At 37.0% G+C, this 11,922-nt stretch overlaps 1 pseudogene; it reads left to right on the top strand.

Moving 5' to 3' along the window:
* The first annotated feature begins 408 nt into the window (after positions 1–408).
* On the top strand, positions 409–11,591 carry LOC115990259 (annotated as a pseudogene).
* Positions 11,592–11,922: the final 331 nt, after the last annotated feature.

Genomic DNA, 11,922 nt, shown 5'->3' with positions numbered 1-11,922 from the left:
CGATGAGTCTCCACCCCTTGATAACATTATGTCATATCTTACTGGGACTTCTATCTAGTGGAGTTCTGATCCTCGGATCACTTCTCACGAGTTGATCAAGATTCATTATCTTTTCTTCCGGATTTCTTGCCATTCCATCTGGCCTATCTCTTACTTGCACACTATTCCTTTGGAGAGATATGCATTTTTGTATACGCTTGTCACAGACGTTTCTATGAGTTTTCCTCATCTTTTTATACGTTCTTTGATTGAGGTTCATAGAAGTAGTTCTACCGCTCATGGTTTGTTTTTCTCTATTTTTATTCATAGGATTTTATTACATCTAGGATTAGATGAGTTTCCGGCGTCTAAGCCATTCATATCATAGCTCCTATAGGTGCCACAATTCTTAGGCAGAGGGCTGCTCAGATGCAAGCTAGCTCTAAACACCCTAGAGTAAATTTTTCCTCCTCTGGTGCACCTCCTCCTCCTCCTCCTTCTACTTCAGGTGATCCAGTTGCAGATGCTTATGTTGATTCGACTGTTGTTGCTGCTCCTCCACCTTCTGCTTTGGATGTTTCTAGCATTCGTCGTGATTTGGACACTATCATGACCCTTCAGGCGGCTCATGGTCAACTGTTGGTGGACATGCTTACCGAGCTTCAGGCTTTGAAAGCAAATTGGCGAGTTTTAGATGGTCACCTCCGCCACCTCCTTTTGATGATGAGTGATTGCCCTTTGGCAATTCGTCACAAAAAGGAGGAGTACATATGGATAAGAGATTTTGTTGATAGTGAGAGATTTTTTGTTGTTGTAATGGAGCTGTGGAGCTTTAGATTGTATCTAGGTGTTTCATCATGTATTTATATTTTTTTTGGCTCATGATGTATTTTGTTTTATTTTAGTTGTCTACGATAAGGGGATGATGTGTTTATTTCTGTTTCTTGTTTCACATTGTGCTACATTAATTATTGATTTATATTTATAAGGTTATTTATGATATATGTCTTGTAGTTTATGCTTATGTGAAATCAAGAATTTATTTTGTTTTACTTGTATTTTCCACACATGCGTTTATGTGTTTGTTAAGTGTTATAAGAATATACAGGTTGATTCAGTTGTGCTACTGTCTACAATTGCAACTGATAGATAGTAGTTAGGTTGGATTTGTTTGATGGGCAATGTTATTGTAATGGGCAGTTGTTGTAAACTTTGAGCATTTTGTTTAGTTTGCCAAATGGGGAGTTTGTTGGGTTCTAAGATTTTAGGTTTAAATGTATTAGAACTTCATTTTGTAATGTTGGCAAACTATGATCAAAATGTTTAGTCTTGTTTTAGACTTGCTCAAAGTATGCTTAAGTGTAAGGTTGGAATCGAGTGTACTGCAGGATTTACTGTGTAAATCTGCTTGGCTCGATTGATTGAGAATTAGACTTGATCAATCGAAGCTCATGCAGATTATTTTTCTGCAGAATTTTCCAACTCAGCCCAAGCCCATTGGACGTGTAGGGTTTTATATTTTGCCTTAAGTATAAAAGGAAAAACCCTAGCTACGTTTTAAGATTGCTCTTTATGCTGTGTGTATGAATCTTTTGTGAGATCTAGATCTAGAGGTGTTTGCCTTCATACGCACTTAGGGTTTACAATCTCAAGATTGATGTTGAGAACTTAGTGATCAATTTAGTTGCTGTTTCAAGAGCTTAAAGATACATAAGCGAGAGTGCTTGTACTTGCTGTGAATCCAAGAAAGAAGTAGTCTGTGGACTCGGAGCTATTACGTGGTCATGGTAGTAAGTTTCCTACTCGAGGTAGCAATAGGATGTTAGTGGTCTAAGTCGCTATTGTGTAAACTTCAATTCTTTCATAGTGGATTTGTTTTACCTTGAGGATAACTAGGTTAAATCATTCCCAGGTTTTTTACCGGTTTGGTTTTCCTGGGTTATCATATCGTTGTGTTCTTTATTTTCCGCACTTGTCAATGATATGATTTATATGCATTAACCTAGATCTGCATAATTTACCTAAGTTAATCACTTGGCTAAATAATTATGTTAATCTGGTTGTGTTTATACATACATATAAATATATATATATATATATATATTTATATCACATGTCACTGAAAGAAATCAGGAAATTTAAAGGGTTTAGATAGATTTTTAGTGAATTCACAAATGTTTAATTTTTTTTTTTTAAGTTTTTGTGTCAATTTTTGTCAAAGCAACTAAACATGAGGAATAATGTCATATTTTAAATCTAATATTATTATTCCAACTAAAAATTATTTCTTAAATAAATTTTATAAAAATAATCTTTTAAATTCATTTAAAATAAATAATTAATACACAACTATAGATGATTATTATATACATTTACTCTATTAGCTTATTTAATGAACTAATAATTTAATATAAATGCAAACTCTTCGAAGTAGAAGCCTAAATAAAAAGAACTTCTAGGAATGCACCACTTGGCACAACCCCATGCTCTCCAACATGAGGTCTCTATTTATATATATATATATATATATATATTGATTTCCTCTTCCAAAAAAGTGAAAAAAGTGCCTCTTATATTAATAATTAATAATAAAAAGAAACATGTTTTTTAAAAATAATAAAGCCAAACATTTATTATTTTTTTGCCAAATTCGATAGAAAGGACTATGAAATGAGAACCAAATCTAAACTTTGTTTTTTCTTTTCCTTCTTTTCTTTTTATTTTTTTTATTTTTATTTTTTACGAGAAAGTAACGAATGAGTTTCCATAAAAAAAAATAAATAAATAAATAAAACTATTATACTAACGTATGCCTTTAGGGCATATATTAGTAAACCATTTTAATAAATTTTTTTTTATAAAAAAATGAAAAATTAACTAATTTTTTTTATAATTTTATCTTTTATAAAAAGTTTTCTAAAATGACCGTATAAAAAAAATAAACATAGATACAAATTTTGAGACTTCAAAACCACTCTTTTGTGACTCTATAAAAGGAAGAGAGTGTCTATTACACACTTGCGTGCATAATACACACAATCTCTAAAAATTTTAAAAATAAAATAAAAAAATTCAAAACCATGACTTGAAATTACTATTTCCTTGTTTAGAAATCTCAAATCTATACCTTAATCTCAATATTTCTCTTATATTTGGAAATTGTGTATGTTACATGTGCATGTGCACTAGACATTTCCCGAAGGAAATTAACAAATGTAGTGTTCCGTCGATGAGTTATGCTAGCCAATCTTATAAATTTTACTATATAATTCTTATATATTGACTCTTTAAATTTGTAGTACAAAATAACAAATATCAAGAAAATTATCTATTATTTTATGTTGTTGGTATGGAATAAAAAATATTCAATACCATGTTAATTTGTTAGTATTTTACCGTAAAATTGATGGTAATTTTAGCATTTTTTTTTTACATTAATTTCCTTTTAATATTTCACCTGAATTTTCAATAATGGTTGCCTTTTTTTGTGTGGATTTCTTAGAATTGGAATTGCTATTCCCACAATTGAGAATTTTTTTTCTAAATAACAATAAATATTAAAAAATTTAATTAATTGTCACGTTTCAAAACAATGTTGAAAACTAGCATCTCGAGTGTCTGAACTCGAGTTCTAAGATAAAAATCGAATTTTTAAGTCTCGATTTGTAAGTGGATTAGTGTAAAGTGGAAAAAAATTAAACTGAAAATCGAGTTTTAAATACTCGATTTCCATAAATTGAATAAAAACACCGCTATAGGTATATAAAACGTCACTATAGGGCTTAAAAACGCCACTATAGGACTCCATAAATTTGTACTTATAAAAAAAAATTTCCAGGAAAAAGCCGCTATAGGGCTTTAAAACGTCACTGAAAGGCTTAAAAACGCCATTATAGGTGAAATTTTTTCGCATGAAACTTGAGTCTTAAAGACTCGAGATCTATGTGGCCTTTTTGTAATATGAATCTCGAGTTTTTAAAACTCGAGATGCTACTTTCCTTTATTGTTTCAAATGTTGCCTAACTAACTATATACAATTCTTTTGCATTGCTGTTTTGCACATTACCTCCACAATTGAAGTCCGTTTTGAGCATTTGAATATTGAGGCAGAAGCTAATGTTGGAATCCGAGCTTTGCCTACGTTCTTGAACTTCTCTGTTAACATAATGGAGGTAACTACGCATAAATAAATACACCATTTGTTAGTATTCTACAAATATTGATGCTTTTTAATTTTTTTTTTTAATTATTCTTATGTGAGTCACATAGTCACATTGTCTTTCAATTTTAAGAGTTTCTTGAATTATCTCCACATTCTTCCAAGTAAAAAGAAACATTTTCCTATCCTTCAAGATGTTAGTGGAGTCATCAAGCCTAGCAGGTGAGAAGGCTGCCCTTTTTACAATTGTCAAAATAAACTCTTGCTGTTTGATATTTTTCCTCTTAACGTTCCTTTTCAGGTTAGAACTTCTATTATCCACCTCTAACATGGTTCATGTGTTTCACATAGAATGATATTACTGTTGGGTCCTCCAAGTTCGGGAAAGACCATGCTCTTGTTGGCTCTAGCTGGAGAGCTTGATCCTGACCTAAAGGTATTTGACGTTTTTGAATTCTTACCATTGCATATTCTAATTTTCTTCTGTACATCAAGGGATTAAGTACAAATTCTTGTTCAGTTTTCCAGGAAAGTGACTTATAATGGCCATGAAATGCATGAGTTTGTTCCACAAAGAACTGCTGCATATGTCAGTCAACTTGACCTTCATATTGAAGTAACGACTGTAAGGGAAACTTTGGCCTTCTCTGCAAGATGCCAAGGGGTTGGATCACGTTTTAGTTAGTTAATTTACAGGATTATTGTGTTCCTTTTTCTTCTTTTTACATTTCCTTAATTGTACTTCTGAGGAAGTAATCCAATGATTTTTGTTATTTAAGCTTGACTTTTTTTTTCTTACTCACCTTCCCTTTTTCTTTTGCCACTGCAGAGATGCTAGCAGAGCTAGCAAGAAGAGAGAAAGAGGAAAATATTGAGCCTGATCCTGATCTTGACATCTACATGAAGGTAGGATGAAATCTATTGTCAATTTCTACATTTGAAAATTGTAGCACTAAACTTATTTTTTTTAATAAATATAATTGAAACTTGAAAACTAATTAAACTTGTTTATATTGAGAAGGGTATGCGCCTCTCTAGATTGAAGATAATCTTATAGATGGACTATTATTTTTATAGATAAGTAGGAATCTGTCCTTTCACTTTCTCCCTTGTAAATTTCACCTTTATATGATAAAATTATGTTCAAATCAAAATCAAGCAAAACCAAACTTTTCTGTCCTGGTTTCATAGCTTTCTTAAAATATGGGTTGTCATTTTATCTCATTCTATTTATTTGTGTTAAGAATATAAAGTATGAGAAAGACTGAATAGTCTATATATTGATGTGTATATAATAATGTACAATAGAGAGCCTTATATAGGCTAGATATGTGTGCAGTACAAGTAAAAGGAGTAAACTACAAGTATAGTATACTGGGCTAAGCCCAATGGGCTAAACTAGTCTAAGCTATACACTAACATCCCCCCTCAAACTCGAGGTGGCAAGGAGGAAGCCAACTGGAGTTTGGATATAAGATCTCGAAGACGACCAGGCGGGTGAGTCTTGGTAAAGATATCAGCAAGCTGATCAGCAGAGGAGATGGAGAATAACTTGAGATTTCCTTTCTTAAGATGCTGGCGAGTGATGTGGCAGTCGACCTCAATATGCTTAGTGCGTTCATGGAAGACATCATTATGAGCAATGTAGATAGCACTATGATTGTCACAATAAAGAGGAGTGGCAGTGGGCTGTGGAGCATCCATGTCAGCCAAGAGCCAGCGAAGCCAAACAAGCTCACAAGTGGTGTCGGCAAGGGCACGATACTCAGCCTCAGTACTGGAACGGGAAACCACATCCTGCTTCTTGCTGCGCCACGAGACCAGAGAAGTACCTAACAGGAAACAGAAACCTGTGATAGAGCATCGATCAGTCGGATCACCTGCCCAGTCAGCATCTGAATAAGCATGAAGCTCGAGAGGAGCAATGCAGACCATAATAAAGTGTACCTTTGACATATCGGAGAAACCGAAGAACAGCAGCATAGTGGACAGAATGAGGTGCATCCATGAACTTACTAACCATACCCACGGCATGTGAAATATCCGGACGAGTAACAGTGAGATAGATCAAACTGCCAACCAACTGATGATAGCGAGTAGTATCGGATATAGGTTCACCGCCCAAGGGTGTGAGCTTTGCATTGTATTCCAAAGGAGTGGAAACAGTCTTATTATCAGTGACACCGGCTTTGGAGAGAAGATCAGAAGCATATTTAGCCTGGGAAAGATAGTATCCATCAGAGGATGAGGTAACCTCAAGCCCAATAAAATAGCTGAGAGTGCCCAGATCTTTCATCTCAAAATGCTGACTAAGGAAGTTCTGAAGAGAGCGGATACTTGCAGAATCATCTCCAGTAATAATCATATCATCAACATAAAGAAGAATAAGAGTGATACCAGCAGAGGATCTTCGAACAAAGAGAGCAGTGTCATGAGGACTCGAAGTGAAACCCTGCTGAGCAACAACTAAGCTAAACTTTTCAAACCAAGCCTGAGGAGCCTGCTTGAGGCCATAAAGAGCACAGCGAAGGTGGCAAACTTGATTGCCTGAGTGTGGATAGCCAGGGGGTGGTTGCATGTACACTTCTTCATGGAGGTCTCCATTGAGGAAAGTATTCTTCACATCCATTTGATAAAGAGGCCAACGGCGAACAGCAACCACAGCAATGAGACATCTAACAGATGTAAGACGAGCAACAGGAGCAAATGTTTCTTCATAGTCAATACCATACTCCTGAGTAAAGCCCTTGGCAACTAGGCAAGCCTTGTATCGTTCAACAGATCCATCAGCCTTGGTCTTGATCTTGTAAACCCACCTACAGCCTACTACAGATTGACCAGGAGGCAAATCAACCATATCCCAAGTGTGATTCTTATGAAGGGCATCTAGTTCTTCATTCATAGCTTGCTGCCAAAGAGGGTCAGTATGAGCCTCACGATAGGTGTGAGGTTCATAGAGAGTGGCAAGAGCAAAAGAGCAATGATAATCAGTGAGATAAGGGGGAGGAATGCTTACCCGAGTGGAACGACGAAGTTCAGGACCAATAGGAGACTCAGGAGAGGGTGGTACCACAAGATCCAAGACAGGTGGGTCATATGCCAGAGACAGAACCGGAGATGAGTCGTCTAGAGAGGCAGTCGATGCTGAAGAATCCTCCACAAGTTCAGGATAGAAAGGGAGGAAAAGATCAGTAAAAATGGGAGACTCTAAGGAAGAAGATGTAGGAAACTGTTGAAGACTCGTGAAAGGACGATGTTCCCAAAACTCAACATGACGGGAGACCCAAAGGCAATGAGAAACGGGATCATAGCAGTGAAACCCTTTTTGAGACACACCATAACCAAGGAAACAACAGAGACGAGTACGAGGTTGGAGTTTTGTTCGTTCATGAGGAGGAAGAGAGACAAAGCAAGCACAACCAAAAACCCGAAGAGAGGAGTAGTTAGGAGTTTGACCATAGAGAAGCTCAAATGGTGATTTGTTGTGTGTAGTTGGTAAAGGAATACGATTAATGGTGTGTATAGCAGTTAGTGCGGCCTCACCCCAAAAGCACTCAGGAAGAGAGGCAGAAATGAGAAGGGTGCGGACAACATCAAGAATGTGACGATGTTTTCGTTCTGCACGACCATTTTATTGAGAGGTGTAAGGACAAGACTGCTGAGGAAGAGTACCATGTCTGTCTAAAAAGGATAGGAAAGATTTATCATTATATTCTTGAGCATTATCTGAACGAAAGACTTTAACGGTGCGATTGAACTGTGTTTTAATCATTTTATGGAATGTTTGGTAAATAGACACAAGTTCAGACCTATGGTGAAACAGATAAATCCAAGTATACCGAGAAAAATCATCCACAAATATGACAAAATATTTAGATCTCCCCTCAATGGGAACAGGTGCAGGACCCTAAATATCAGAATGTATAAGATCAAAAGGGGCAAAAGAAAAGGAGTCACTTTTATTAAAGGGAAATTTTGTTTGTTTGCCAAAATGACAGGAAGTACAATCAAACTTTTGAAACTGAACTGAACCTAAATGACCTTGAGAAGCTAATAACTGAAGACGAGATAAGGATGGATGACCAAGATAAGCATGCCATAGATCAGGTGAGGAGGTGGCAGTGGTAGCAGCTGCAGAAACAACTTGTGAAGGAATCTTCAAGTCATGAACCTCAAACATGCGACCAACCTTACGGCCTGTCCCAAGCACTTGACCCGTCCGAGGATCCTGCACATCCACACCATGATTAGTAAATAGAAGATCTACGCCTAATTCGCAAAGTTGACCAAAAGAAAGAAAATTGAGGGATAACTTTGGAATATGAAAAGTGTCACTAAGGGATAAACAAGGAGAAGAGATTGTTCCTTTATAACTAACAGGCATAGGAGTTCCATCAGCAGTGTAAATGGTGATTGGATGTTCTAAGGGTGCCTTATCAGAAAATTGGGATTCATCAGGAGTTATATGGTTACAACATGCAGCATAAAAAAACCAAGGTTATTTACCTGAGGTGACAGAAAGGGCAGTGGAAGTGCGGGATAAAACCTGTTGAACAACTGCCTCAATATCAGCCGTAGTAAGTAAGGAAGCCAAAGATGGACCTATAGAAACTGATGGATCTGAAGGACATACAGCAGTTACCTGAGGAAGAGAAACTTTATTCTACTCTTGCACAAATTTCTGTAGTTTACGACAAACAGAGATGTCATGGCCTTTGGCACGGCAAAACTTGCAATGAGTACCTTTGGAAGACTGAGAGGTGGGACGCCCGGAGTTTATTTGCGGAGGAGCAGTGAATGCAACAATGGGAGGCTGTGGTGAGGGTGTAGTCAATACATGATCAGATGATGTCATGTGATAAGTAGGCCGACGATTCTCCTCAGAAATGAGCTCCTTTACTACAGTATCAAGAGAAGGAGTAGGAGACCGGCTAAGTAGAGAAGCCCTAGTAGGCTCAAAATCCTCACGTAAACCCATCATGAAGTGCATAAATCTACGGCGATCCCGATATTTGACAAAGAGCTCAATGTCCTTAGAACACACTAGTGGAGGATCTGCAGCAGAGAGTTGTTCCCACATAGTAGAAGTCTAAGAATAAAAATCAGAAATAGATTGTCCTGTCTCTTGGCGCATTTGATAAAGTTTTGATTCAATGTGAAACTCCAAGCTTGAATCATTAGTGCAATTATAACAATTAGCCAAAAATTTCCAAGCAGCCTCAGCAGTTTCAAGACGATGAAGAAGATTATGAATGGAGGGAATAGAGGTATTGATAAACCAAGATAAGATCTTACTCTGAATACTCTCCCATTCCTCTAGATGTTCTTCATAATCATTTATTGTAACAACAGTCTTGGAAGACTCTTCAGCAGCTGTGGCTTTGGACTTAAGATCTGGTACTGGCTTAGGAATTGAACCAGTCACATATCTCCACAGTTTACGACCCTTGAGAAAAACGGTCATATTCTGAGACCATGCATGATAGCTAGTAGGACCATCCAACATGATGGTGATAGGACGTATGATATCTCGTTCACTTTGTTGAGCCATAATGAAGAAAATGACCAAAAAGTGAGATTTAGATACCTCAAATGTAGAAACGGAGCCCAAAATCAGAATCTACGCGAAAAACTGAGCAAGATAGGTCCTGTTGAAAAATTTTGACTTGGTCAACGTCAACGGTCAAAGTCAACGATCAAGTCAAAGTCAACGATCAACGGTTTGGTCAAGGCAACAGATGACGTGTGCTGACATGGTAGTTTGACGTCACACTAGGGCTAATGTGGCAGTTCGTGAACGAAGCTGGCGCGTGGGGCGCGTGAGTGAAAGTGACGGCGCGTGGCGGCGCGTGGCAGTGCGTGAAGCGCATGCTCGTGAGGTAGAAACTTCAGGCGGCGCGTGGAGGCCCGTGTGAAGTGGTTTCTGGCCGTTCTTGGTTGGGTTTTGCTCAAGATTGTCAGTTCTGTCACTCAATGCCTTTGCTTTAACAGTTGGATGAGCAGAACAATGAGATCCGAGAGTTACTAGGACTGTGGGCGTGACGGCGGTGACTCGCTTCTGACTGTGGCTACTAGATGAAGGCGAGGGCAGCGGAAGAACGCCGGAGATGTCCATAGGAACTAGAAAGTCAGAAGAATGGCTCTGATACCATGTTAAGAATATAAAGTGTGAGAAAGACTGAATAGTCTGTATATTGATGTGTATATAATAATGTACAATAGAGAGCCTTATATAGGCTAGATATGTGTGCAGTATAAGTAAAAGGAGTAAACTACAAGTACAGTATACTGGGCTAAGCCCAATGGGCTAAACTAGTCTAAGCTATACACTAACAATTTGTTTATGCTAATCTAGGTAGTGGAAACAAAAGGGCAGGAGGTGAATGTGGTGACAGATTATATTATAAAGGTAAAATAACAGAAACTTGTTAAATTAAATACAAAATAGTTTAGAAATTATCATAATAGTCCACTTTTATTCATTTATCCACCTTGTTTTCAGGTTTTGGGATTAGAAGTCTGTGCTGATACCTTAATAGGGAATCAAATGCTAAGGGGCATATCTGCAAGGCAAAAGAAGCGAGTTACAATGGGTAAAGTCAAATTTGTAGTTCATATATACAAAGTCAAAGTCTCTCTGCAACTGTATAAATAATATCTAATAATTATATTACAGGTGAGATGTTTGCTGGACCATCTAAAGTGTTATTCATGGATGAAATTTTTGGATAGCTCAACAACTTTTCAGATTGTGAATTCGTTCAAGCAAAATGTTCACATTCTCAAGGGAACTGCTGTCATCTCCCTCCTCCAGCCAGCACCAGAGACTTATGATCTTTTCGATGACATTATTCACATCTCTGATGGTCAGATTGTATACCAGGGTCCCCGTGAACAAGTGCTCGAATTTTTTGAATCAATGGGCATTAAATGTCCTGAGAGGAAAGGCGTGGCCTACTTCCTGCAAGAAGTGAGTTTGAATAAAGGTTTTCTTTTTTCTTTTTTGGTCTCATATATGCTAATAGTATTATTATCTTCTAAAGAGATAAGCTTTACAAGTAGAATCTCATATTTGGATTCATGTATAACCAATTTATAGGTGACTTCAAGGAAAGATCAGGAGTAGTATTGGGAACAGAAAGACGAGCCCTACAATTTTGTAACTGTCAAGGAATTCGCTGAGGCGTTCCAATCATTCCATGTGGGACAGAAACTCGTAGATGAACTTGCAACTCCGTTTGACAAGGCTAAGAGCCATCCAGCTGCTTTGACAACAAGAAAGTATGGTGTCGAAAATGGGGAGCTGCTGAAAGCTTGCTTGTCAAGAGAAATCTTGCTCATGAAGAGGAATTCATTTGTCTACAAGTTCAAATTCATTCAAGTAAGTCTAGCTTTATTGTATTTTTAAAAATTTTCTTTTCTATTTCAAATTTCATTATACGCTAGTCGCTAATCCATGCGATGCACGGGAAAATCTTATGAAAGTATAGTTTATACATTAAAACTTTTTAATTTTACATGAACTATAATAGTTTTAATAATATTTGAAAAATAAAATAAAAAGTGAAAACTCAAGCCAATTCAAGATGAACCACTGCAATAACAAAGGCAGTCCTCCCTTTCATTCTTGCAAGCCAATAGCAACTGCAAGAGCTATCATGAGGGCATTCCATCGGATAGTTTTGACCCAATTATGCTTCTCCTTTATTTTAATCCTATACATTAGTAATTTGAAGTGAGTTTTCAGCAAGTGGTATCAAGAAAAAATCACGTTTGCACAAAAT

Source organism: Quercus lobata, chromosome 5 (assembly GCF_001633185.2).
Source record: "Quercus lobata isolate SW786 chromosome 5, ValleyOak3.0 Primary Assembly, whole genome shotgun sequence".
Lineage (NCBI taxonomy): Eukaryota > Viridiplantae > Streptophyta > Magnoliopsida > Fagales > Fagaceae > Quercus > Quercus lobata.
This window is presented reverse-complemented; position numbering and strand designations above follow the sequence as displayed.